The sequence below is a fragment of the Chrysemys picta genome, chromosome 1 (genome assembly GCF_011386835.1).
Source record: "Chrysemys picta bellii isolate R12L10 chromosome 1, ASM1138683v2, whole genome shotgun sequence".
Taxonomy (NCBI): Eukaryota; Metazoa; Chordata; order Testudines; family Emydidae; genus Chrysemys; species Chrysemys picta.
In genome coordinates, this window is record NC_088791.1 from 87,401,714 (window position 1) to 87,428,134 (window position 26,421).

Sequence of the window (26,421 nt, forward strand, 5' to 3'; positions counted from 1 at the left end):
GCTGCTCAGAAGGAGTATAGACCTTCCGATAGCCACGAGGAATGTGTTTTGTGGCCGCCTTAATAAGAAGGTGAACAAAGCATAGTCATAGTTTTCTGGGATTGGCATGATATGGTGTATCCTGTCTTCAGCTTCTGCGGTGTATGCAACCTAGTTTGTTTTGCTGGAATTCCAGTGTGGTTTCAGCATTGATTCAATCAATGGAACTCCAAAGCTGAAGTGCAGAATAATGGGGCAGTGCCAGCTGCAAGGAACGTTTCCAAGCACTGTTTGTGAAGCTTTCAGAGGAACACTGCTATTGTCTTTCTTCAGAAAACAGAGGTCTGGATTGCATTCAGTATTGTGATGGGTTGGGTCACAGAAACCCCCTTGGGACTGCCACCTGATGTGCTGAGATTACCTCTAAGCCCGTTTTCCCTGACAGCTTTGGACTCCAGTACCCTGCCTGGTTGTGCTGCTTCAAACACAGACCCAGGCCTGAACCACGTCCCCCAAAAGCTGCAGGCTTAACTGAAAATAGCTTCAGAAGTGCTCCTGTCTCCAACGCCCAGATACCCAGTTCCTAATGGGATCCAAACCCCAAATAAATCCGTTTTACTCTGTATAAAGCTTATACAGGCTAAACTCATAAATTGTTCGCCTCTATAACACTGATAGAGAGATGCACAGCTGTTTGCTCCCCCAGGTATTAATACTTGCTCTGGCTTAATTAATAAGTAAAAAGTGATTGTATTAAATATAAAAAATAGGATTTAAGTGGTTCCAAGTAATAACAGACAGAACAAAGTAAGTTAACAAGCAAAATAAAATAAAATATGCAAGTCTAAGCCTAATACAGTAGGAAACTAAATGCAGGTAAATCTCACCCTCAGAGATGTTCCAATAAGCTTCTTTTACAGACTAGACTCCTTCCTAGTCTGGGCCCAGCAATCACTCACACCCCCATAGTTACTGTCCTTTGTTCCAGTTTCTTTCAGGCACCTCTTTGGGGTGGAGAGGTTATATTTTGAGCCAGCTGAAGACAAAATGGAGAGGTTTCCAGGGGCTTATATAGTCTTTCTCTTGTGGGTGGAAACCCCTTTGTTGTCCTGTGTAAAATCCCTTCAACAAGATGGAGTTTTGCAGTCACCTGGACAAGTCACATGTCTATGAATGATTGCTTTTTGCAGGCCGAGGCCATTGTTTACAGGTTAGTTTGAACGTTCCCAGCAAAACTTAGATGTGGATTGGTTCCATTGTTAGCTAAGTACTCCCAATTACTGGAATAACTCCTTCACACTATGTTGACCAAATCTGCCTTATGTGCTTCTTACAGCAAACACTTTAAATACAAGGATAGAGCCAACGCTCGTAACTTCAGATATAAAAATGATACATGCATACAAATAGGATGAATACATTCAGTAGAACATAACCTTTGTAAAGATATGTTATATGGCATATCTAGCATAAAACATATTACAGTTATGACATATTTACACTCATAAGCATTTTTCTATAAAGCATTATGGGGTGCAACGTCACAAGCATTCCTTCTGGCAATGACTCGTGGCTTAATCCTGCTCATTTCAGCCCAAGGCAGTTTTCTTTTTTCCTTTTCTTCCTCCTGAGTTCTTTTGCTGGATGGCTGCAGCACTGCACTCTGAATCCAGTTTATTTTGCCTCCATATGAGAGCGCAGCTTTAAGTTCACTGGCCTCCCTTACAGAAAGCTTCAGAATGTGAGAATTTCCACTCAGAAACTTTGGGGAACATCAGATAAATTGGATTTGCAGTTGTTATTGTTATTGTTAAGGTCCAGGCCATGGGTGGTCTTGCCTAATGGTCAGGGCAGAAGGCTGACCTAGTGGTTAGAGCAAAGGTGACCAGGTCTAGTGGCCAGATCCCAAATCAGGAGCCTAGTTATTAAGTCCAGGGAGTGAGCTGGAGCCAGGGAATCAGGAGCCAAAGACCAGAACCATGGTCAGAAACCAGATACCAAACCTACAGAGCGAACTGGAGATGAGAGCCAGGAATCAGGAGTCCAGAGTCAGAGCGGAAACCAGGAACCAGAAGCCAGGGAGAGGGAACAAGGAGCAGGAGGCAGGAGCAAGTGCCTGGAGCAAGGAAGGAGCTGAGAGCAAAAGGAGCAGAGAGCAGGACCAGAAACACAGCTGCGGGTGTGGAATGGTATTGAGCAGCCAGGGACCCTGGGCTGCTGCAGGATTAAAGAAGGTACTTACTGGCATCTTCAGCCAATCAGGAGGTCAGGATCATTACTGACTCAGCTGAGGGCAATGAGATGGGTCTGGGTTCAGCCATGGGTCCCTGACCATTGTTGACCTTTCTTTTAGGACAACCTGTGGATATGATGTTTTGGACCTGCATTAATTCTGGCTTCCTCAGAATATTTGAGCTTTCCCTCTCCCCACTATGCAGTGTTACGAACACCTAAACAGTCTCTTTGAAATTATTCTAATCCATTTCATGGTATGGTAAAAATCCATCCTTGACAATTTTTTAAAGGACATTAAAATCTAGAATAATTTTTAATTGCAAAATATGTCCATTTGGGGAGTATTCAGATTTACATTTCAGATTCAGGTCCATATAGAACCCAAGATCCAGTCCCCAGTGTGAACTAAACCATGCAGTAGGACTAGGAGCAATTTCCCCTGCCGGTGGAATACTTAAATCCACAGATTAGGTAGGCTCTCAATTTTTTTAAATAAACTCCATAAAAGTGCATATTTCCAAACCTGTACATCTCTACTACAAATTTCCTCAAGTCTTTCTGTAGTAGGATACACACCATATGCACCAAAATATTTAATCCAACAATAATTTTAATTGATGAAACTTTTGCGTATACAGCCATATAGATCTGCTACTGTGTAGGTCCAATAATATCATGTTGAAAACTGTACTGATTTTCACAAGGCTAATTGCCAGCAACAAAATCCCTGCTTTTAAGTCTTTAGTATGCTTTCCTTTTTAGGGTAAAATAAAATAAATCTTTGAAGAGGTGGCAATTTTCAGTGCTTCTCCTGTACACATAATAGATAGTGGCTAGCAGACTTTGGGTTAACAATACTAGAAGATAGGGGCAAATTAAGTCTCAAACTTTTATTCTGTGTTTTTTGTTTGTTTATTTATTTGTCTTGGCTTTAGTATGACTGCAGAGACCTAGAAGCTAGTGTATCTGAACAGCAATGCGAAGACCTCATTTTGGGTACCTTTCATGCTTTATCCTTTGAAGGGAAGCCACAGCACGTGCAGTCAATTTATTTGTGTAGGTGAAAATAAAACCACACTGGGGTTAAGAAGCAGATTACCCTGTGAGTGTTCTTGTATAAGCAGTGGAATGTGAGGTTTGCCTCAGTGTTCTGCTGTCAGTGCTTTGGTCAACTGTCATGCTGACACAGCTCAAGCTCTTCTGATTGGTTGTTTGCAATGACTGATTAAGAATATTGATGCGGTCTCTCGATTCCTTTCCACTTGGAAGAGAATTCTATTTTCCCCACCCCCAGGCCACCTCTAGGATGCAAGTAATTGCGAGACTATGAAGATGAAAACAGAGCAGCCTGAGTGACTGAGGAAATACAACAGTCTGTTTTAACTGCAGAGCTATGTAGCAATTTTCTTCAGACTTCTTAACATAGCTTATACAGTACAAACTGCTTACAGGTTTTGGAAGGCTATGAAAGGACTTACCGGTTATATATTAGTATTTTATGTATAACATCACACTATCTTGCCCGAGTCTGGACAGCTGTAGTCGGAGCTTTATTTGGATGTCTTTCTACTGAAGATATATAAAAAGGATCCTTAATCTGATTCTCTTTGGATCTTTCTATTTTGATGGTAAGTGCCAGCGTGTATTGGCTGAGCATAGCTTCTCTGCTGCAGTGCTCTCTCCCTCTCTCCCTCCCCTTCCGTGCTCAGCTAAGCCTAGTGACCTTCATTCAGTATCTAGTGCTCATTTTCATCTGCTTCATATTGCAGTGGTTTTAGCCAACTAAAATAAAACTTTTTCTTTATTTTTCTCCTAAAAGCCTGAGCTTTTAAATACCGGTTGAAATCTGAGCTCTATCTCTTTGTCCTTGAAACAGGCGGCATGGGAACGTGTTCATGGTTGTAAGCGGCAGCAAGGTTACAGGCATTCTGTGTAACTGAATGAAATTACAGATTTGATAAAGGTCTGCACCACAATACTGGAAGGACAAAAAAGCCTGCACTTGTCTAGCCATCTAGAAAACTCTGTAATTCTTCAGCTTTAAGTGTGGTGCACACATGTGGATTGTGCCAATGATTGCTATCATCACCATAGTTAAGGAAGGTTCTGTCAGTATTTCCAGTATAAACCCTTCTCTTCAGGCATCTGCAAGTTGTTTGGTAAAATTAACTCTAAGCTGAATCCTACAAACCTACTCTGGCTGGGCTGGGGGGTCGGGGGGGACGGGGACTGACTAAATGACCTACCAGGTCTTTCCATCTGTAATCTGTGTGATTCTAAATTCTTCACCTTTTAAAGTGCTTTTATAACTCTTCAGAGGAAAAAATGCCTTTAAGTTACAGTAACAGAAACCATTAGCTTGCTTCATGCTATGTTAACAACTCTGATTTTAAAAATAAAAAATAGGAAGGTTATTATTTAGTCCATAACAGAAAATATGTCCTGTAGGTATTTGTTTCTAAAAAGAGGTTGAGCCACTGAGGATTACAATGATGACAGCACAAAGGCAAACTGGTATCTTTTTTAAAGAATATTTTTACAGCATATTTGGTATCAGGAAGCCATAGTATGCAAATATTTCTTATGACTAAATGTATTTCATATTGTGAATCCATAATGTGGATTATCTATGCATTGCCATTATACAGTGTAAGAATAATAAACACTTCGCTAAATCATCGGTGGTCCACTGACGGGATAGGATACAACGAGTTCAAGCTCGTTACAGGCTGATATAAGTCCTTGCACAGCTACCTACAAGCAAGGCAACATACAGATATGCTGCAGTCTCTTTTGTTCACTGAGGCAGGATAAGGACAGAGTTTTTTTTAACTCGGAATTTTCTCTTATCGAGGTAAACTAGAGAGATGTTGCTGCCTGGAAATCAGTTTTCATTGTTGAATGTGTAATAAATTATGGATTCCTTAATAAAGAAATCTTTTGTTAGTGATGTAGCCTGTGAATGTGTTTTATTTGAGTAAACTGTAGATGTTTATCTTTCTCCTCCAAAGTGAGTGAAAACTTTAAATATTGCCATATAACTACCTGGATCTCTTTTCAACACTTTGGGCCCAATCCTGGCTTTATTGATAGGAGTAGGCAGGGCTCGCTGTTTGCGCGGTAGTTGCAGGAGGTGCTAGATACTATGGTGATGGGGCCGTATACATACCTCTATGTGTGGGTAGCTGCACGGAAACAGAGCAGCGTGCACCAACAGTTAGTATGTGTTGCAGAAGACAGACTGTTGAGGTCTGTGTAGGCTCCCTAGCCTGCAGACCATGACATCTTGAGAGGGTGATGCACCGGTTGGTGCAATACCGTTTCCTGTCTCCCACCCTAATGTGCTGTTGAGTGCTGGAGTTCTGCTGAGTCCTAGGTTTGGGATTTTGCCCTGCTGCTGTATCTCTGGGAGGTAAAGATGTCTGTTATCTTTCTCTACTAAGACACCTGTGCAGTACAGAGAAAGGTTTTGTCCTTTCAAAACGTTTTAGCAAAGCACTTCTAAAGTGCTTGGGTGCTGCATGGTACCAAAAACATTCTGTGCTTTCAAATGCATGGGGATTATTGTGTTTTTTGACGTGGGTAATAGAGGCTATTTGGTTTATTTTCATTGTATTTTATTAATTTCTGGTGACTGTAATTAAAATGTAGAAGTAACTGTGTGTTTTTGAAACCAGCAGGAGTCTTCCTAATGCACACATGGAACTATTGTCTCCAGTGCTAGCAAGTTCTGACATTTCTTTTGACAGAGTAGATTCAGATCACTGTTGACATACAGTATTGACTGACTATAACAAATAATTGTGTGTGTGTGTGTGTGTAAAACTATATCCATACATTCTGTTTTGTTCCCTGTAATATTTTTGTAAACTTTATTTAAAATATGTACATAATAATTTGTAAAAATGCTTGCACAAGTCTGGGTAACTGATTCAAGGCAGCTGAATTTGAAAACTTTTAAAGATTAGAGTTAAAAAATAACACATAATACCATACATACTTTAAAAAAGATTATAACAAAACCACATTTTTTCCCACTCCCCGAAACAATTTCTCACAGCAAACAGCTAACTAGGCCTTCTCTCAAAAATGACATATATTTGAAAAATGAATTTCTTGCCATTTTTTAAATTATTTCTTAAAAACTAGACACAAAACCATGTCTTACCAGTGCAATGAAAAATAGTTGAAAAGCCAAAACTACATCAGGCTATGTGTTCCCACTTATCTTTTTCTAAAAAGTTTTCCATGTTGGGGAGAGGGAGAAGAAATTATCAAATTTTCTTGATCATAACTTAGTTCCTCAATATTCAGAGCTGAATCTTGCAATAGAATGTGATAGTGTCGACCCTTATGTCTATGCTCTGTCCCACTGAAATCAACAAACTGTGGCTCTCTGTCAGTAGTCTGTGTTAGCAAATCCCACTGCAGGATCGGGGTGTAAAATATAATGATAGAAAAAATATGGGGGCTAAGGATGAGGGGGAAATTGCTAACATAACATTGTCTTCATAAGTATGAATGCTTTTGAATTCTCATAAATCCTGTGAAGGAATGCTCTGATTTGGGGCTGCGCACATAGTACTTCCCTGTCTCACAGCATGGTGTCATGTTAATTCCTTTGCAGAATGTCTGAAGTCTGCATAGAAAACAACTGCAGGGGGAAAAAGAAAAAAAAAAAAAAGCCCTGTTCCTTAGTGAGCTAAAAACACCCATTGGCCTGATGAAGTCTGCATTATTTTTTCTATATATATTTAATGTGCATTCTTCATCTTGATTTGGCCGTGGGACCAGGTTCTTTAAAGGTTTATACTCACCTAAGACTATACAAATACTCAGTCCTACACATTTATAGCAAATATTTAACATACCGAAGAACTTCATTTACAAATAGCTCACTTGATTTCCATGTAACTTTTTCTGTTTTCTTGCTATATATTTAATCACATCCTTTTCAGCTGCAAATATATTGCCTTTTCTTTTTCTGTTATACACAGTACTGGCTTTTCTCTCCTGTGAAACATAAACTCCAAATGTTTCAGTGTTATCAATTATGATCCTGTCCTGTAGCGGACATTCATACACTTTAAACTACTCTCCCATAATTTATTAGGCAAACCTGACCACAGACCAAATTCAGGTCTCAATTACACTCATGTAAATCTGGAGTAACTCTATTCAAGCCAATGGAGTTACTCCAGATTTTATATTGGTGAAACAGAGCAAAATTTGGCCCCATGCCTATTCGGCTAGGGCAAACTATTAAAGCAATCTCTTAATCTATAGGTGTATTTGATTTGGGTTTTGTGAATATGAAACTCTATGGGAAATTTAAATTGAGTCATTTTCACTTTTAAATTAATGCAGAAGGTGGATAGCTAGTGAGAGCAGGCTGGAAGCCTATGGCAGGAACAGGGGCAGGCTGAAAGTTGGGGTAGGCCATAACACTGTGAGGGAGAGTGTCCAGCCATGTGATGACATTGCACAGACTGGCTTGCTGCTCTTCCTGTGGGATTTAATAGCTGTCCTGGGGGGTCCTCTGACCCCGTCCTTGCTCATGAATTGGCTGCTGCTGTACCCCTGAAGGATGAGTCATCGCTGGTTCTGCCGAGGGATAAGTCATCGCAGGCTGTAGTTGAGGGCTTACCTCATACTACCCCCTCTTCAAGAGCATCTCCCAGGTGTCTTTGGCCAGGTTTGTCAGGACTGGATTGATGAAATTCATGGAGCATGTCAGGAGCTTGGATGTCAATAGCCAGTTCCCACCAGCATTCCTCCAGGCCATACCCCTCCCTCCCAGTCAACCAGGTATAGGACCTTTTTCTGAAAGATCTTGGAATCAAAAATTTGCCTTCGAGATACTCCTTTTGTCTCTGCACCATGACAAGAGGGGCAATGAGGTTGTTTTCATCCGGGGAGGCAATTGGGTGTGTGTTTCATTAAAGGAAGACATGAAATACCGAGTTCACTTGCATCCTAGGGAGCAACTGGAGACAGAAGGTGACCAGGTTATTTTGTTGAATGACCAGAAAGGGACCAAGGTACCAGCAGTTGAGTTTTCAGGAGGGATAGGAAGGGTCCGTATGTTGTGTGGACAGCCATATCTTGTCCCCAACAGCAACTAGAGGGGCAACTCAATGATGGCAGTTGGTGAAGTGGGACCTTAGAGACTAACAAATTTATTTGGGCATAAGCTTTCGTGGGCTAAAACCCACTTCGTCAGATGCATGCAGTGGAAAATACAGTAGGAAGATATATATATATATACAGAGAACATGAAAAAATGGGGGCTGCCATACCAACTCTAACGAGACTAATCAATTAAGGTGGGCTATAATCAGCAGGAGAAAAAAAACTTTTGTAGTGTTAATCAGGATTGCCCGTTTCAAACAGTTGACAAGTAGGTGTGAGTAACAGTAGGGGGAAAATTAGCATGGGGAAATAGTTTTTAGTTTGTGTAATGACCCATCCACTCCCAGTCTTTATTCAAGCCTAATTTAATGGTGTCCAGTTTGCAAATTAATTTCAGTTCTGCAGTTTCTTGTTGGAGTCTGGTTTTGAAGTTTTGTTGTTGAAGAATTGTGACTTAACGGTCTGTAATTGAGTATCCAGGGAGGTTGAAGTGTTCTCTGACTGGTTTTTGAATATTATAATTCTTGACATCTGATTTGGGTCCATTTATTTTTTTGCGTAGAGACTGTCTGGTTTGGCCAATGTACATGGCAGAGGGGCATTGCTGGCAAATGATGGCATATATCACATTGGTAGATGTGCAGGTGAATGAGCCCCTGATGGTGTGGCTGATGTGATTAGGTCCTACGATGGTGTCCCTTGAATAGGTATGTGGACAGAGTTGGCAATGGGCTTTGTTGCAAGGATAGGTTCCTGGGTTAGTATTTTTGTTGTGTGGTGTGTGGTTGCTGGTGAGTATTTGCTCCAGTTTGGGGGCCTGTCTCTCAAGATGTGAGAGTGAGAGATTGTCCTTCAGGATAGGTTGTAGATCCTTGATGATGCTCTGGAAAGGTTTTAGTTGGGGGCTGAAGGTGACAGCTAGTGGCATTCTGTTACTTTCTTTGTTCTGTCCTCCAGTAGGTGACTTCTGGGTACTCTTCTGGCTCTGTCAATCTGTTCCTTCACTTCAGCAGGTGGGTAGTGTAGTTTTAAGAATGCTTGATAGAGATCTTGTAGGTGTTTGAGGGATTGGAGCAAATGCAGTTGTATCTTAGAGCGTGGCTGTAGACAATGGATCGTGTGATGTGGTCTGGATGAAAGCTGGAGGCATGTAGGTAAGTATAGCGGTCAGTAGGTTTCCGGTCTAGGGTGGTGTTTATGTGACCATCACTTATTAGCACTGTAGTGTCTAGGAAGTGGATCTTTTGTGTGGACTGGTCCAGGCTGAGATTGATGGTGGGATGGAAATTGTTGAAATAATGGTGGAATTCCTCAAGGGCTTCTTTTCCATGGGTCCAGATGATGACGATGTCATCAATGTAGCACAAGTAGAGTAGGGTGTTAGGGGACGAGAGCTGAGGAAGCATTGTTCTAAGTCAGCCATAAAAATGTTGGTAAACTGTGGGGCCATGCGGGTACCCATAGTAGTGCTGCTGACTTGAAGGTATATATTGTCCCCAAATGTGAAATAGTTGTGGGTGAGGACAAAGTCACAAAGTTCAGCCACCAGGTTACTCCTAGTCTCAAAGTTCGAGTCACTTACCCTATGTCATTTGCATCTTAGATTTCACACCAAAGATAACACTTGTAGCCAATCCTATAATAAACTATATGAATATTTACTAAATAGGAAAAGGAAATTAGAGAGTTATTTACAAGGTTAAAGCAAGCAAATATAGAAACACAAATGTTTTAGTCTTAGGTTTTAAAGGGTAACAGAGGCTTCTATAATCAGCAACTCTATTTATCTTTTAGGGTTAACCTTGGCTAAGCAGCTGGGGATCTCTTGGTTTTGTCTAGGAAACTCCTTGCCCGTCCCCCCAGAGTCCCAGCAACATAGAGCTTCTTAGTTCCATTTGTTTGGGGTTTTTATCCCCTTCCTGCCATGGGCTCTCAGCTGAAAACTGAGGAGTCCACTTGCATGACTCATCTTCATAAGGAGAAGAGCAGAACAACAATAAGAGTCTTTAGTTCTTTTGTTGATGATTTCTCAATCCAGATGTAGAGAGTTTCCAGGTGTAAAATACAACCATAGCCTTTGTTTTGGGAGGAGCATACTATTTCTGTAGAAGAGCAGCTCTTCATACCAATTAATGTCCCTCTCCTGTGTGGTGATTTGGTGATTCATACAGTCAGAGGCTCACACTACAGCTGCTCAAATATTACATTACAATATGGAATACAGATATTCCAAGTAAGATTAATGCACGCAGCTCACTAGCTTTCGATAGAGTCCAAACATTTTCTGCGGCCAATGGGAGCTGCAGGGGCGGCGCCTGTGGGTGGGGCAGCGCATAGAGTTGCCTGGCCATGCCTCCGCTTAGGAGCCGGAGAGGGGACATGTCGCTGCTTCTGGGAGCTGCTTGAGGTAAGTGCTGCCCGGAGCCTGCACCCCTGACCCAGTCCCGGGCCTGAACCTCCTGCCCCAGCTCTAATCCCCCATCCGCCCTCACAACCCCTCAGTCCCAACTCGGAGCACCCTCATGCAACCCTAAACCCCTCATCCCCAGCCCCACCCCAGAGCCTGCACCCCCAGCCAGAGCCCTCACCCCCTCTTGCACCCCAACCCCCAATTTCATGAGCATTCATTGCCCGCCATACAATTTCAATACCCAGGTGTGGCCCTCAGGCCAAAAAGTTTGCTCACCCCTGATCTATTCTATCAATATTAACCCACAAGTGAGCCAGACAGATTTCAGCTTTGAATCTGTCAGTGTTTAGTTGAGACGGGGGGAACTTGGCATGAATTGGCACCTGATCTGCCAGCGTTATAGTCTTTATCCGCTGAGAGGGACTCCCTTTTGTGGGACAGCATGCCTGGCTTGCAGTTGCAGCCCCCTGCTATTGTGATAGCACAAGCTATCCTGCATAAGCGACCCTGTCTGTCTCCATGATGAAAGGCTTGGATGGTCTGGGTGCATTAACATGGGTGTTGAAGTGAGGGCCGCCTTCAGTTATTCAAAGGCCAGTTGGGTCTCCAGTGTCCAGAAAAAGGCAGAGTGCAAACAAGGTGCAGTTTACTTTGGATGTGACTGGGGCCGGCCCCAGAACTGGACTTGCAAGTGGGGTTGATGGGGATCTGCTAGTGCTAGGGCACATCCTAGGGTTGCCAACTTTCTAATTTCTGAAAACTGGACACTACAGCAGGAGCACGGGAACCTCCTGCTCTGCCTCTTCCCCCAATGCCCTGCTCCTCCTCCACCTCTTCCCTCGAGGCCCTACCCCCTGCTCCTCTTCTACCCTTCCTCTGTAGCTAATTGCTCTTTCCCCTCTCTCTTCCTCTTTGCTCAATCCTCTCCATCTCCCTCCCCCTCACCTCCCCAAGCTGGGCTCCCTCTGCTCCAGGGCTGGGACAGGAGCTGCAGCCCCTAACACAGAGCCTGCTGCCTGCCCACGAGATGCAGGTAGGAGGCAGTCCCGCCAGAGCAAGGGCTGGTGCTGGTTGATGATCTGGCACCTTCCCTCCCCGACCTGCCTGTGGTAACTGGACTTTTGGTGTCTGGTCAGAACATCTGACTGGACACAGTACAGGTCCCCTTTTGACTGGACTGTCCGTTCAAAAACTGGATACCTGGCAACCCTAGCACATGCGGATCGTAGAGGGGGTCTGTTTGGGGACCCTGATCCCCTTGTTATGTCCAGCCATGACCCCTCTATCGAGGCTGGACAAGGTCATTTACTGGTACCATGGCCGGGCTGAATGTGTGGCGGCACCCTGAAGCAAAGTGGCCACACCCTCCACAGTACAGATAGAGTGGCCAGTCCAGCACTGGGGCTCTCTCTCAGTCTGTGAGGTGTCTTTGAGTGGTGTGGATTTTCATGAGCTCTGGTCTGGGACTGGGCAGAATGCATGTTCAGGAGGTTGTGGTACTAGGCTGGGGTCCAGTGTAAGTCCTCTTCTCCAGGCATTGCTCAAGCAGCCTGTTTTCTACTGAGATACAGAGCTTGATGTAGGATGACAACTCACCAGGGGGGTTGACCTGAGCCAGCTTGTCCTCTATGGTGGTGCTCAGCCCTGGAGGAAAGTGATCAAACTCTACTGCCTCATTCCAGGCGGTGTTGGCGGATGCAGATGCTAGAGGTGGGCTGCATAAGCTGAGACAGTCTGTGAACTCTGCATGAGGAAATGCAGGGCAGCTTCAGTGGTGTGGGCCTCATGGGCCATCAGATATGAGCAAGAAGAATTGATGGCTTCTTTGAAATGGTCAAGAAATGAGTCCACCTGTTCCAGAAGGGGTGATATCAGTGATGAGCTCCCAAAATCCTAAGAACTGGTTCCCTACCAGGTCCTCGGTGGCACTTAGACGGCGGTGAGGAGGTGTCTTCCCTCGCTTTGGGTTTTCGGCGGCATTTTGGCAGCAGGTACTTCACCTGGAGTGAGTGAAGACCACCCCCCACCACCACAGACCCGGTAGGGAACCACGCGGTGAGTACAAGCCCCACGTGCCTGTCTCGCTCCCCCCCATCCGACCCCAACCCACGTCCTGTCCCCGACTGTCCCCCTCAGAACCCACAACCTATCAACCCCCCGCTCCCTGTCCCCTGACCACCCCCTCCCGAGACCCCCACCCTAACTGCCCCCCAGGACCCCAACCCCTACCCACCTCAGCCCGCTCCCTGTCCCCTGACTGCCCCGACCCCATGCACCACAACCCCGACAGACCCCCGGAACTCCCATGCCTACCCAACCCCTCCCCCACCCCGTTCTCTGTCCCCTGACCGCCCTCCCCCCAGAGCCTCTGTCCCCTCCAACTGCTCCCTGCCCCTTATCCAACCCCTCCTCCCAGCCCTGGCCCAGCCCCGGCCCAGCCCTCTTACCATGCTGCTGTGTAAGGATGCCGCGCGGCCGCTGGAGCTCACAGCCCCACTCCCTTACCATGCCTCCCCCATTCTAAGTCCCATTCTAGTGCCATATTACCTCAAGGATTACCTCTAGCATTTAGATAATTAGAGCAGAGCTTGCTTTGACTTCAGTAGCAGGTGAGAATGTCCAGCACCGCAGCTAATCTGGCCTGTAGTGTCTCAAGTTGGACACTCAGAAAATCAGGAACACATAGTTTGTGGCCACACCTGAAAAGTTTGCTTTGTGTGACTTGCCCAGCATCATGTAGGAACTCTAGGGCAGAGTCAGGGATAGATCCCACTTCTCCAGGGTGGCATTCAAATGCCTCAACCCTGGGACTCTCCTTTCTCTTCCTGCCTCCTGCCTCATTCTCAGCACCCCTTCCAACTTCTGCAACATACGAGGCAGGGGCCCTACAAACAGCAGCCTCCTTCACTGCATGACCTTGATTTATTCCCTGAGCAGCATCCATCTTGTGCACTCAATAATGCAGAGGTCTTGTCGAAAACTAGTAAGGACATAGTGGAAAAATTGCCCTGTGGGCAAAGGCAAAGAGGCATTTCATAGCTCCGGGTATGGTTATTACTGAAGGAACAGGGAGCCCCCTCAAGGAGCTGTAATATTAGAATGTATGATTTAAGTATTTTGATATGTAATTTTGTTTTAAAATGTCTTCTGTCTTGAAGAAATGCTGAGAAGTTGAGGCAGCCACGTTGTGTGGAGGAGCTCTAAGAACAGCAGCGACCAAGAGTGCCGGATAGATTATTGTACATTGGTAGTTATTAGTTAGTAAGAGTCTGATCTTGTTTCACTAAAGAAAAGAAGAGTTTTCAATTGGAGTCGGACTGGGCCTTACATGTATAGCATCCCTGACCTCCAGCTGAGACCATTTCATTTCAATGTCAAGGCACTCTTAGTTCATCCGTGAAAATGGGCTATGCTACAACTTGCGGTACATATGGAAAAGGTCAAATTCTGTGCAAGCCTAGAAATGTGAGATTTCCTGTTAGCAGGAAATGTGACACACTAACAGAATTCTACCCCAAGAGGTGGCATATGCGCCACACATTTTACAATTTTAATCTTTCTGGTTTTAGTGTTTCAGTTTTGCTGAGTATGTTCAGACACAAAGTGAGATGAGATAATTCAGAGGCAGGTTCTTCAATTAATGAGGGAATGAAAGAGACACTGCAGATCGTCTGATCTTGTATAAAGAATATCACTAGAAGTTGGAGTGATTGAAAATCCGTAATGAAAGAGTGGAACAGAATCTAGTGCCGCAGTTTGTCAGGAAATCAGTTATGAATAAAAATGCATGCTGTCTGTTTTCATCCTGCCCCTACTGCAGGGTATTTCCCAGTTCAGGCAGATGCAGCAGGTATATATAGCCAACAAAATCTCTTCAATTAGAATTTGCAACAGTATAGACTGATATCTCCTCAGTTGACCTTAGAATAAGTGTTCAAAGAAGTTTAAATCCAAAGTGTCTAACTCTCATGTGGCATAAAATTGTTATCAAATCTTCACCAGATCAATTATAGCTTTTTTGTGAAATACAATTTAGTATTGGAAAGTGTTAATAATGTAAAAGTCTTGCAAAGTTCACAATAATAAGGAATAAGTAGGTGAGGCCAGGAGATAAGTTAGGCAGCTGAAGTGATGTGATCACTGCTTATTACACTAATCATAACTGTCTCACCTTGTGCTCCCCTCTTCTGCTGGTTCTATCCACCTGTGTCTTGTACTAAGACTGTAAGCTCTTTGGGACAGGGACTGTCCTTTTGTTATATGTATGTACAGTGCCAGGCGCAATGGGACCCTGATTCCTGATTGAGATCTTTAGATGCTCCTGCAGTATAAATGAATAATGACAATAAGATGACGTGTGAATGATTGGTAATAACAAATTGGAATGTGCTCAACAGTTCACTGGTTGTAGACACCACAGATGAAGTGATGTTTGAGTTGGGTTTTAGGACAGGTCTGGGGAATCAAGGGGCTAGAGGGAAGCACAGCAGGCAGGCAGATTGTTCCATATTTTTTCACCCTCATTTCAAAGGATAATTTATAGCTGTTGACAATAAATGAAGGCCAGATTCTGATACCCTTTCACTGAATATTGCTTTACTCCATAAATAGTCCCACTGAAGCCAATGGGGCCACTAATGGAATAAAGGGCAACTAAATTGGAGTAAATGTATCACAGTCTGGCCCTTAGCTCAGTGCTGTACAATACATAAAAAGGATAGTCCACACACAGAAGGGTTTACGGTCTGAAAGATACAGAAAGCTGGGAGATCATGACCTAGGGATTTTTTAAATTATGCATTTGCTTTCTATAGGCATTTTGGAAGAAGTGAGTTTTTAGAGAGTTTGAATGAAGAGAGGGTTGTGACTTGATGAATTGGGATGCATAGAATCAGCATGGAAAAATCACAGAGACAAGAACAGGAGGAGAAAATAAACAGGGCAATGAAACGCATCATTCACTGGTATGAATCTCTCAAATGGCCTTTTTAATGTACCTATTTTCTCTCAAGTTTGGGAGCATACTTTTTCTTACTCTGAATATTGTACTTAAAAATAAATTATTAGAGGTTAATAACACTATGCTTAAATGTTATTGAGTTGTGAGATAATAAAGAATAGTTTGTTGTACCAATGGATTTATATTTCTTTAAGAGCCAGTGTAAGGACCCTGGACAAATAAAAAGATTAATTTGTCAATGAAAACTGGTCATAGACATCCATCCACAGGCATAAAGTACCCAGGTATCAGACTTCAAATACATGTTCAGGAGTCATGTAGTTTGTGTGATACATTTATCAGGGGATTAGCATAGGACAATATAAATCCTATCAAAGAGCTACTCAAAATTGATGTGAGGAGTCTATTTTAGTAATCTCTAAACTAGTGAGCTACAATAGATCTTTAATATCTGGATTACTACAAGGAAATTACTGAAGAATCCTTACTTAAATTATAGCATTAGGGAAATTACAAATAAACAAACAAAACACCAAGGCCAGATCTATAATTATTATTGCTTTTGAGCTTTCCACCTCTGAGTCACTGGCTAGAACCCAGCTCAAGTGAGAAGCTGTTGCTATCTTTTAGCAAATTAGTTTCATGTAGGTGAAAGATGCCTAGTGAACTAAAGTCCACATCACAAAAAAACCACTATGCGCAGTTGGGAACCTTGTTATCTGACAGTCTTAGCGGAGAGGACAAGCACTGGATAGGCACAGTGTAAAATGCAGGAAGCCTGTGTGGAAGCTTGTTATTCTACTGAGATCTATTTCTCATGGGCAAAGTGTCAATATTATCCACAACAAGGCTTGGACTGAATAGCTGGATGAACTGTTTTTGTAAAAAAAATTACGGTATATTTATTAATTTTATCACAGTCAGCCTTGAAAATAAAAATTTATGGGCAAACCAATAGGAAAAGAGAGCGATTAATAGCCATCAGTCCTCCTTCTATAAAGCCCTCAAAGTATTTGAAAAATGTTATTATTAAATCTATCTAGAGAGTTAGAGCCTTACTTAAGTAAAACAGTGAGTCAGATGTGGACGAAAATAATGCAAAGTTTAAAAACACCACAGCTGCCACACAATGCAAATGTCACAAAAACATCATTAACAGAAGGCGTTATAAAGAAATGAAAGAAAAGGCTCAGGCTGGCCACAAACTAATGGATACTTGGTTTCAGAGTAGCAGCCGTGTTAGTCTGTATCAGCAAAAAGAACAGGAGTACTTGTGGCACCTTAGAGACTAACACATTTATTTGGGCATAAGCTTTCGTGGGCTAAAACCCACTTCATCGGATGTAGGCTAATGGGTACTTGTAAATTAATGAGAGGAACATTATTGGAATTCTGGAAGAGCTGAGTTCTAGGTACATTCCCCATCCAAATTCAGAGGACTTCCGTTCTCCCCATCTGACATTTTCTTCCTAAGCCTCTCACTCGGGTCATAAGAAATAGTGAGACATTGTCATAGTCTTAAAATAAATAAATAAATCTTAACGGTTGGTGATGACCTGTGGCTGCCACTTACTAAGGACAACAAAATGAAATAATGATACTCAAGCAGGGCACTACAACCTTTACTTAGGGTTACCATACATCCGGATTTTCCCGGACATGTCCGGCTTTTTGGGCCTCAAATCCCTGTCCGGGAGGAAATCCCAAAAAGTCGGACATGTCTGGGAAAATAGGGAGGGAGGGCCCAGCGGTGCGGGGCCGGGGCTGGCGGTGCTCGGCCGGGGGCCGGGGCCAGCACCAGCGGTGCTCGGCTGGGGGCCGGGGCCAGCAGTGCTCGGCCGGAGCCGGGGCCAGAGCCGGGGCCGGCGGTGCTCGGCCGGGGCCAGGGCCGGGGCCTCTTGGCCTGGGCCGGCCGGCCGCTAGAGTGAGCCACTCGTCCAGGGGGGCCGAACTGGGCCGCACCACACCCCACCCCAGCCCCAGCTTACCTGCTGCCTCCCTGTTTCAGGCTTCCCACGAACATTTGATTCGCGGGAAGCAGGGGGGGGGGAGGAGCAGGGGGTGGAGCGTTCAGGGGAGGGGGCAGAGTTGGGGCGGGGACTTTGGGGAAGGGGTGGGGCTGGGACGGGGAAGGGGCAGAATTGGAGCGGGGCCAGGGCCCCGTGGAGTGTCCTCCTTTTTTAAAACGAAAATATGGTAACCCTACCTTTACTGTCACAAACTTCCTCACTGAGATGTTTGTTAAAAATCCCAGCGAGAGGTAATTAGATAATCAGAGTGTGAAAAGTTTTAACTATCCCCTTACAAGGCAGAGCTAGATAAAAAAGTCCAGGAGTCCTACCTGCAAGATCCCATGGCAGCACCATATTGAATAACCGAGCCCTTAGGTTGGGAGCTCTTATTCGTAGGATGTCTGCCTGACAAACTTGTCACCCACCTCCACTTCCTTGACAAGAAAAAGTACCTTCTGTCTCCTCCCTACTCTAGTGCCTCCTGATCACTAGAACAAGAGGTCTTCAGCCTTCTCACTCTTCCCAGGGGTAGGGAGCGTCTCTTCTACTGTCTCTCTGCTGGAGGACTATTTTTGGGTCCTTCTCTCCCATGAATAATTCCAAATCCGGCCTTTGCTGCTGCTCAGAATTTTTGTCAAGTAGTAACAATGGCAGGAAGTGGATCTGATTTGGGTCCGTTTCACTGTTGCCTAGAGGATTGTGAATAGCTGCAATGAAAGCTGAACAGAACCTTCACTCTACTGCTGCATGGCAAAGCTAAGAGCAGCTGCAGCGGTACGGGAGCTGTCTGTTTTCAGCCTCAGTGAAGACAACACAGTTGGCTGACGCTCTGCTCGCCTTTCGTTATCTTTACAACCATAAGGACTTTTCTTTATCTTTTTATGAAAAGTTGGGCTCTGGAGAAATCAGTTGCTAAGGCCTCCACATTAGCCACAGAGAGCATCCCATTTCTAGATTTTTCTAACTCTACTAAATTTACCACCAGAGTAAGCTGGTGCAATTGTACTGAACACCTTGGCGTTGAGCCTGTTTCTGTCAGCGCCGTATGTAGCCCGATTTGTCTCAAAGCACGGAACAGGATACCTTTTTAAAACACTATCTGAGTTATAATCAATTTTACTGAAAACAAATGTTTTCAGGAAAATGGGCTGAAAATGTTCTTTGAGCTGGCTGTGCCATCGCAATGAAACTCAGGACAAGATTAATCAAAAGAACAATAGAGAAATATATTTGTTTTAAAAGCTGTAACAAATTGATGGTGGGTTTTGTAATTATTTAACTACTTTTGAAGGAACGTCAGCCTTGTACTTGAGAGGGCCTGACCATAGCAATTAGAGGTTAGGATTCCTAAGTTCTGATCCTGATTTGCTGCCTGGCCTTTGGGCAAGTCACTTAGGCCTTGTCTACTCCATTGGGCATTCGACACAATTTCAACCATCATTGTAGCTGCTCCAGGGCAAGTTTCCTTGTCTGTGCTGAGGGTATCCACTGGTACAACTAGACCCATGGCTGAAATCAGGGCCAATTCCCAACATAGACAAGGCCTTAACATCTCTACCTCAGATTCCTCATGTGTACAACGGAGATAAAGCTCACTTAATGGGTGCTCTGCAGATTCAAACTTTTGATTTCTGGTGAAAATTACTCTCAATATAGACGTTAAGTAAACAAATTTACTTTAATTATCTGTCTGTATGCTTGGTTTTCTGTAATTAGGTTAGCTAATTTGAATATACTGCTTAGGGTGGAATGTGGGAGTGAGGTTCAGAAGAGGGACTTTGGTGACGAACCAGTGTTTAATAAACAGGATTGATTCTGAAACCCTGTTAACTAAGAATCCTGAATATTTAAAATCTAATTGTAGATTTTTTCTTTCCCCAAAGAACCTTTACTTATATTAGAAAGTGAGTTAGAGGAACATCTCTGCATCACTCTCGTACAAATCACAACCAAAAGCTTATTGAGCTCAAGTTTTATTTATTTTTAAAGAGTGAGTTCTACAGATCAGCAGGTTTATGTGAAATTCCCTGCAGTAAACTATATTGACAGTGTGTTTTGTATCAGCAGTGTGGCGTCCATTCTAGCTGTACTGCCTTATCCACTGCCAAGCCAGTACACCTTTGAAAAAAGAATCAGGGATGTCCACAAGATTTAATCCATATCTTGAGTCTGGTGAGCCTCCAGTAGGAGCAGGTTTGTCTTTGCCTTCCAGCTTAATTTTATAATGTCAGTTGTTTTCTTAAATTTATTCAAACATTGATTGTATTTATGGCTCTGTTGTTGCTATAGTCTTCTTCGGTACATAATACGTATTGAGAAAAATATTGCAGGTACTGCTTTATGCTTAATCAGTGCCTGCTGTTAGACTGATGAAGATGAACTTAGGCATGAGTGTGCAAAAATTCCCTGTATGAATAACGCCTAGTGCTAAAATGCATGCTGATCCCTGCTGTCTCCGTTAGATATATAATTGACTTCATTGGGCATATCAATATATACTAGTCCTTTTGACTAATTTAAAATACTGAGGCAGATTTTCTCTTGCATCAAAATGGAAGGTAGGGGAGTAATGGAGATGGTTACAAGTCCCTGATTCTCAAACTGCTCTGGCTTTATTCCTGACATAAATAGGAATAGCCTAGGGCCCTAAGAGCACAAAAACAGCTGAGAATTGCTGCCATGCAGAGAGCTTAAGAAGTGACAATCATAAGGACAAACCCTAGCTATTAGTTCCCTCCTGCCTACAGTTGAGGCACATTAGGTAGGGAAGCTTGTACTACTTTGCTCATTGTGTGAATGCTTTGGAACTTCTTGAAATTGTAAGCAAGAAGGAAGGATGGCTCACAAAGCTCTGAGGAGTGTTGGAGTTCTCCCACGATCTCTTCCACTTGGTTGCCCAAGAATTCACTCTGACTCCAGCCTCATCCCTTAGGGTCCTTCCTGGATTGTGCTTGGGATATGGAAGGGACATTTCCCCATAAGACTTGCATTTAAATGTATACACTTTAATACTTTATATAGTCATAAATTCAAAAAAATCCTTGAATGCAAACAAATTCAAGATAATAGCAACACTAGAGCTCTGAGAGAAATGTATACAGGAGCTCACAGAGCAGGGCTAGTGCAGAAGACTTCAAAGTCAAAAAGGCTCTCTTCACATTAGTGAAACTGACTATACACAAAGCACTCTTGAATACAAACAGGAAACAAACCAAAAAAGACAGGAGATATTATTTTCCCCTCTAATCTCTTTCATTTTCAATAATCTAAGGTGTTACTTAGAACAATAGTGAGTAAACACATTGCAGGCCTAAGTGTGATTTCAGTTTAGCAATGGCTCTTTAAACAAAAAAGACAAGAATCCAATGGTAGAGTTGAGATAATCAAACCAATAAACGAGATTAAACTAGGCAATGTTTTACTATTACAATATCTAGGAAGTGCACTGCTAGAGCAATATATAGAATATTACCATTACAATATATAGGAAGTGGTGTGTTAATTCAGAACATTGATCCAGCTAGTGTAGTATCTCGACTTTGGCAGTGGCCAGTATTTAATGCTAACAGAGGAAGATGAATAACCCTCATAATGCATCTAGCCAATTCTGTACTGTTGGGACATGTGGGAAGGTGATCCCTTCCTTGACCCCTTCAGGCGATCAGTGTAATCCTCTGAAGTCTGAGGTCTGGTTTCCTTGGTAACATTGTCATAGCTTGCATAGTAGCAAATGTAATTAAATGGTCATAAAATGATCCAGTCTATTTAAAAATTCTGTTGAGCCATTTGTCTTGGTGACCCTCATCCAGCAGTGAGCTCTACACAGGCTGACAGTACACCTTATAAAAAATATCTCCTTTTATTGGTCTGCTCTCTACTGTAGCAGTTAACAGTGCCAGGGATGTCAGGAGCAAGGCTGGGAGAGGGGAACAAATGATAGGAGATGGAATGGGGTAATGGGTAACTGTCTTCCACACAGCCCAGGACTCAGGAGGAGCCAGCAAGGGTATCAGTTGGAATGGTCTGTCATCACTCCCTGCCCTGAACCAAGGGGCACGTGTTTCCCCCACCCTTCTGCTTTCCCAACTACTCCAGAATCCCTTCATGAAGGTATGGAGAAGACAGGGGGCCAGTGGGAAAATGTCTTTGCCCCTGCACTGAGCTCAAAAAGGTGTCTTCCCCCTGCCCACCCCAGGTCTCTGCATGGAACGGGGGAGGAAAAGAGACAAGAAGTCATGCTGGTGATTCCCTTCAACTGTGAACCTGTGCACTGAACCAATGCATTCCCTTTTCATTCTCCCAGGGCCCTAGACAGAGACAGGAGAAAGGAGGAGGAAGCAGGTAGTGAACAGGGTGAGCTGAACAGTTCCTTCACCAGGTCCAGGGACAGCAAAGGACCTAGAGGCTGAATCTCTCCTCAACTAGATGAAGTAAAGCAGAGGGGTCTGAAGGCTCCCCACCATGTCATTCACATGCAGAAGGGAAGAAGGTTTCCAACCCTTAGTTCAGTTTATAGGGCCAGGGACCAAGAGGGAGGGTGCTTTTGGGGCAGTGATTCTTCAATCCCCAGGCTCCCTTCTGTAGAGCCAGAGGAGGCAGAGGCAGCAGGGAGGGGGTAGCTTAGCTGGGTAAATGGGGAGCTTTTCTCCCATCGGAATGCCTCCTTGTGGCCCCAATGGCATCAGAAGCAGGTAAAGCAAGGAGCTCATGACTGTTAGAGATTAGTCCCTGGGGACAGGGATGGCACTGGGGTAGCAGCAGACTCCTCTACGAGCCTAAAGAGAGCAATGAGAAAAGTTGGTGCCCCAGATCCTTCCACGGGATCAGGGAGAGCACAAAGACAACTGTGAGAGGAGCAGGGATAGGCACTTTGCATTGCAGTTCCAGACTATCAGTGATGTGTGTATAGCAGGAGGAGTCATCCTTCAACATTAGTCACCAGCACTGTGGGATCGGCATACACTCCAGGTTGTTTCGTTCGGGCAGGGTAAGTGCACCTATAAGGTGTCGCAAATTGTGTATCCAAAACTGAATCACCCCTATCACTAGTATTATTATTTCACTATTTTTAAACCATTTAAAAAAAATATTACGGCTGTTCCCACTCAAACACCTGTTTAAGTCATGAAAAAAGTGTGATTATAATACAACTTGACAGGAATTAGAGACCCATGAATTTTTTTAAAAATAATTCTCTAGACAGACAAACATGAAATTTCATATTCATGCTTCAGAAGGTGATATTCAAAGTCTCCACCTCTCACGGAGCCATGGCCAGACACATAGGGTATCCCTACACAGCAGCTGGCAGCTATAATTCCCGGGTAGATGTATGTGGGTAGGCATAGATGCACTAGCTCTGGGTAGGCGTACATGGGTAAGCGTACATGTACTAGCTTTGTTTGAGCCAGTGTGCTAAAATTAGAAGTGTGGCTGCAATAGCAAGGGTGGGCTAGTGGCTTGAGTGTGTTCCCAGGGGCTCAGGCAGGATTGTACTCCGGTGGCTAGTCCTAGCTGCCACCTGTGCTGCTGCAGCCACACTGCTATTTTTAGAGTGCTAGCTTGAGCAGAGCTAGCACCTGTAAGCCTACCTGAGCCAGGAATTACATCTCTCAGCCGCTGTGTAGACAGACCCACAGATAAACGTATAGCTATTGTGGAGATCTCCAGAGTCCAGACACACCTAGGGCTAGACTGTGCAGCCTTGGTGAGTACTTACAAATGCGGACAGTCTCATTGAATTCAGTGGGGTTGCTCCCGTAAGTGCTCAACAATAGGAGTTAGGGTTGCAGAGTGTAGCACTTGCTGTCTGAGAGTGGCTAGGCTCTGCCCACAGTAGGGTCATTTCTTGTCTGAAGTATTGTTTGAAAGATGTGGTTCCAGCTCCACCGCCCCACCCCAGGCTCATTTTACTTGCATTACTTTATTATTTGAGCACCAAATAATAATGTGTGCTTAGAGCTGTAAATATAATAAGATATTCCGGTCTTGAGATATTGACAGACTAATTTAGACACATAACACAGAGACACAAATAATACACTGAATGGTGATATAAACTCAAAGTAATGGAGGTGGCTGAGAAAATCATTGCTTCAGGGTAATCTGCTATTACAGGAGAGTTGCCAGCCCAAATAAAATGGTGAGAAAGACGTCCTTTTGTATTGTTCTAATCCTGACTGTGCTGGTGATTTCTGAGCACTTTGGAAAAGCCACATAACCTCCCACTGTCTGTATCCTCATTTGTAAAATGGAAATAATAATCCTTATCTATCTCACAAAGTCTTTTGAAGAGTGACAAAAAGGCTGACAAAGGAGGTGCTGTCGTCATCATGAATAAATTGGAATATGACCAAGAGGCTGCTAGACAGCTCTCTAACACCACATTCTACAGGCCATTATCCTCTGATCCCACTGAGGATTACCTAAAGAAACTACACCATCTGCTAAAAAAACTCCCTGACAAAGCACAGGAACAATCTGTACAGACACATGCCTAGAACCCTGACCAGGGGTATTCTATTTGCTACCCAAGATCCATAAACCTGGAAATCCTGGACGCCCCATCATCTCAGGCATTGGCACCCTAACATCAGGCTTGTCTGGTTATGTGGACTCTCTCCTCAGACCCTACGCTACCAGCACTCCCAGCTATCTTCGAGACACCACTGACTTCCTGAGGAAACTACAATCCGTTGGTGATCTTCCAGAAAACACCATCCTGGCCACTATGGACGTAGAAGCCCTCTACACCAATATTCCACACAAAGATGGACTACAAGCTATCAGGAACAGTATCCCCGATAATGTCACAGCTAATCTGGTGGCTGAACTTTGTGATTTTGTCCTCACCCACAACTATTTCACATTTGGGGACAATATATACCTTCAAGTCAGCGGCACTGCTATGGGTACCCGCATGGCCCCACAATATGCCAACATTTTTATGGCTGACTTAGAACAACGCTTCCTTAGCTCTCGTCCCCTAACGCCCCTACTCTACTTGCGCTACATTGATGACACCTTCATCATCTGGACCCATGGAAAAGAAGCCCTTGAGGAATTTCACCATGATTTCAATAATTTCCATCCCACCATCAACCTCAGTCTAGATCAATCCACACAAGCGGTCCATTTCCTGGACACTACTGTGCTAATAAGCGATGGTCACATAAATACCACCCTATACCGGAAACCTACTGACCGCTACACTTACCTACATGCCTCCAGCTTCCATCCAGGACACACCACACGATCCATTGTCTACAGCCAAACTCTGATATAACCGCATTTGCTCCAATCCCTCAGATAGAGACAAGCACCTACAAGATCTCTATCAAGCATTCTTAAAACTACAATACCCACCTGCTGAAGTGAAAAAACAGATTGACAGAGCCAGACGAGTACCCAGAAGTCACCTCCTACAAGACAGGCCCAACAAAGAAAATAACAGAACACCACTAGCTGTCACCTTCAGCCCCCAACTAAAACCTCTCCAGCGCATCATCAGAGATCTACAACCTATCCTGAAAGATGATCCTTTACTCTCACAGATCTTGGGAGACAGACCTGTCCTCGCTTACAGACAACCAACCTAAAGCAAATACTCACCAGCAACCACACATCACTGAACAAAACCACTGACCCAGGAACCTATCCTTGTAACAAAGCCCGATGCCAACTCTGTCCACATATCTATTCAAGTGACATAATCATAGGACCTAATCACATCAGCCATACCATCAGGGGCTCGTTCACCTGCACATCTACCAATGTGATATATGCCATCATGTGCCAGCAATGCCCCTCTGCCATGTACATTGGCCAAACCGGACAGTCTCTCCGCAAAAGAATTAATGGACACAAATCTGACATCAGGAATCATAATACTCAAAAAACAGTGGGAGAACACTTTAACCTGTCTGGTCATTCAATGACAGACCTGCAGGTGGCTATATTACAACAGAAAAACTTCAAAAACAGACTCCAACGAGAGACTGCTGAGCTGGAATTGATATGCAAACTAGACACAATCAACTCAGGATTGAATAAGGACTGGGAATGGCTGAGCCATTACAAACATTGAATCTATCTCCCCTTGTAAGTATTCTCACACTTCTTATCAAACTGTCTGTACTGGGCTATCTTGATTATCACTTCAAAAGTTTTTTTCTCTTACTTAATTGGCCTCTCAGAGTTGGTAAGACAACTCCCACCTGTTTATGCTCTCTGTATGTGTGTATATATATCTCCTCAATATTTATTCCACTCTATATGCATCCAAAGAAGTGGGCTGTAGTCCACGAAAGCTTATGCTCTAATAAATTTGTTAGTCTCTAAGGTGCCACAAGTACTCCTGTTCTTTTTTTAGTTAAGGTTTGTACAGTGGTTAGAAAATGTAAAACACTATATATCTAAAACAGATAAATTCCAAGTTTTAGTCTGTACCCTGCATGTATACTAGGGATCTGGGCAATTAGAAGTCTCAGCTCTTACATTTGTGCAGGAAGCAGTGGTGAAATGCTTTTTTGGGCTATGGACTTTCTCATAGTCCTTCCCTTCTCATTTAAACTTTTCTCTGGTAGCTGATTTTGTGCCATCTGTGGTTCTCCTTTTGTAAGAAGGTAGTTGAACATTTCTGAGGCCCACCATGTATCCTTTGAGTTCTTAAATGTTCATGTTTATGAATTACA

The 26,421-nt window shown here is 43.7% G+C and overlaps 1 protein-coding gene across 3 annotated transcripts in view; it reads left to right on the top strand.

Moving 5' to 3' along the window:
• Positions 1-3,176: 3,176 nt before the first annotated feature.
• ANO4 (anoctamin 4) overlaps positions 3,177-26,421 on the top strand; it is a 269,643-nt gene continuing 246,398 nt past the window's right edge. Inside the window, exon 1 of one of the 3 annotated variants that reach the window (XM_008178773.4) lies at positions 3,177-3,842. The gene's annotated coding sequence lies outside the window, so the exon portion shown is untranslated. Of the gene's footprint in view, positions 3,843-5,413; positions 5,627-26,421 lie in introns of those variants that run through there. The other 2 variants (XM_065561354.1, XM_008178774.4) reach the window with 2 other exon arrangements.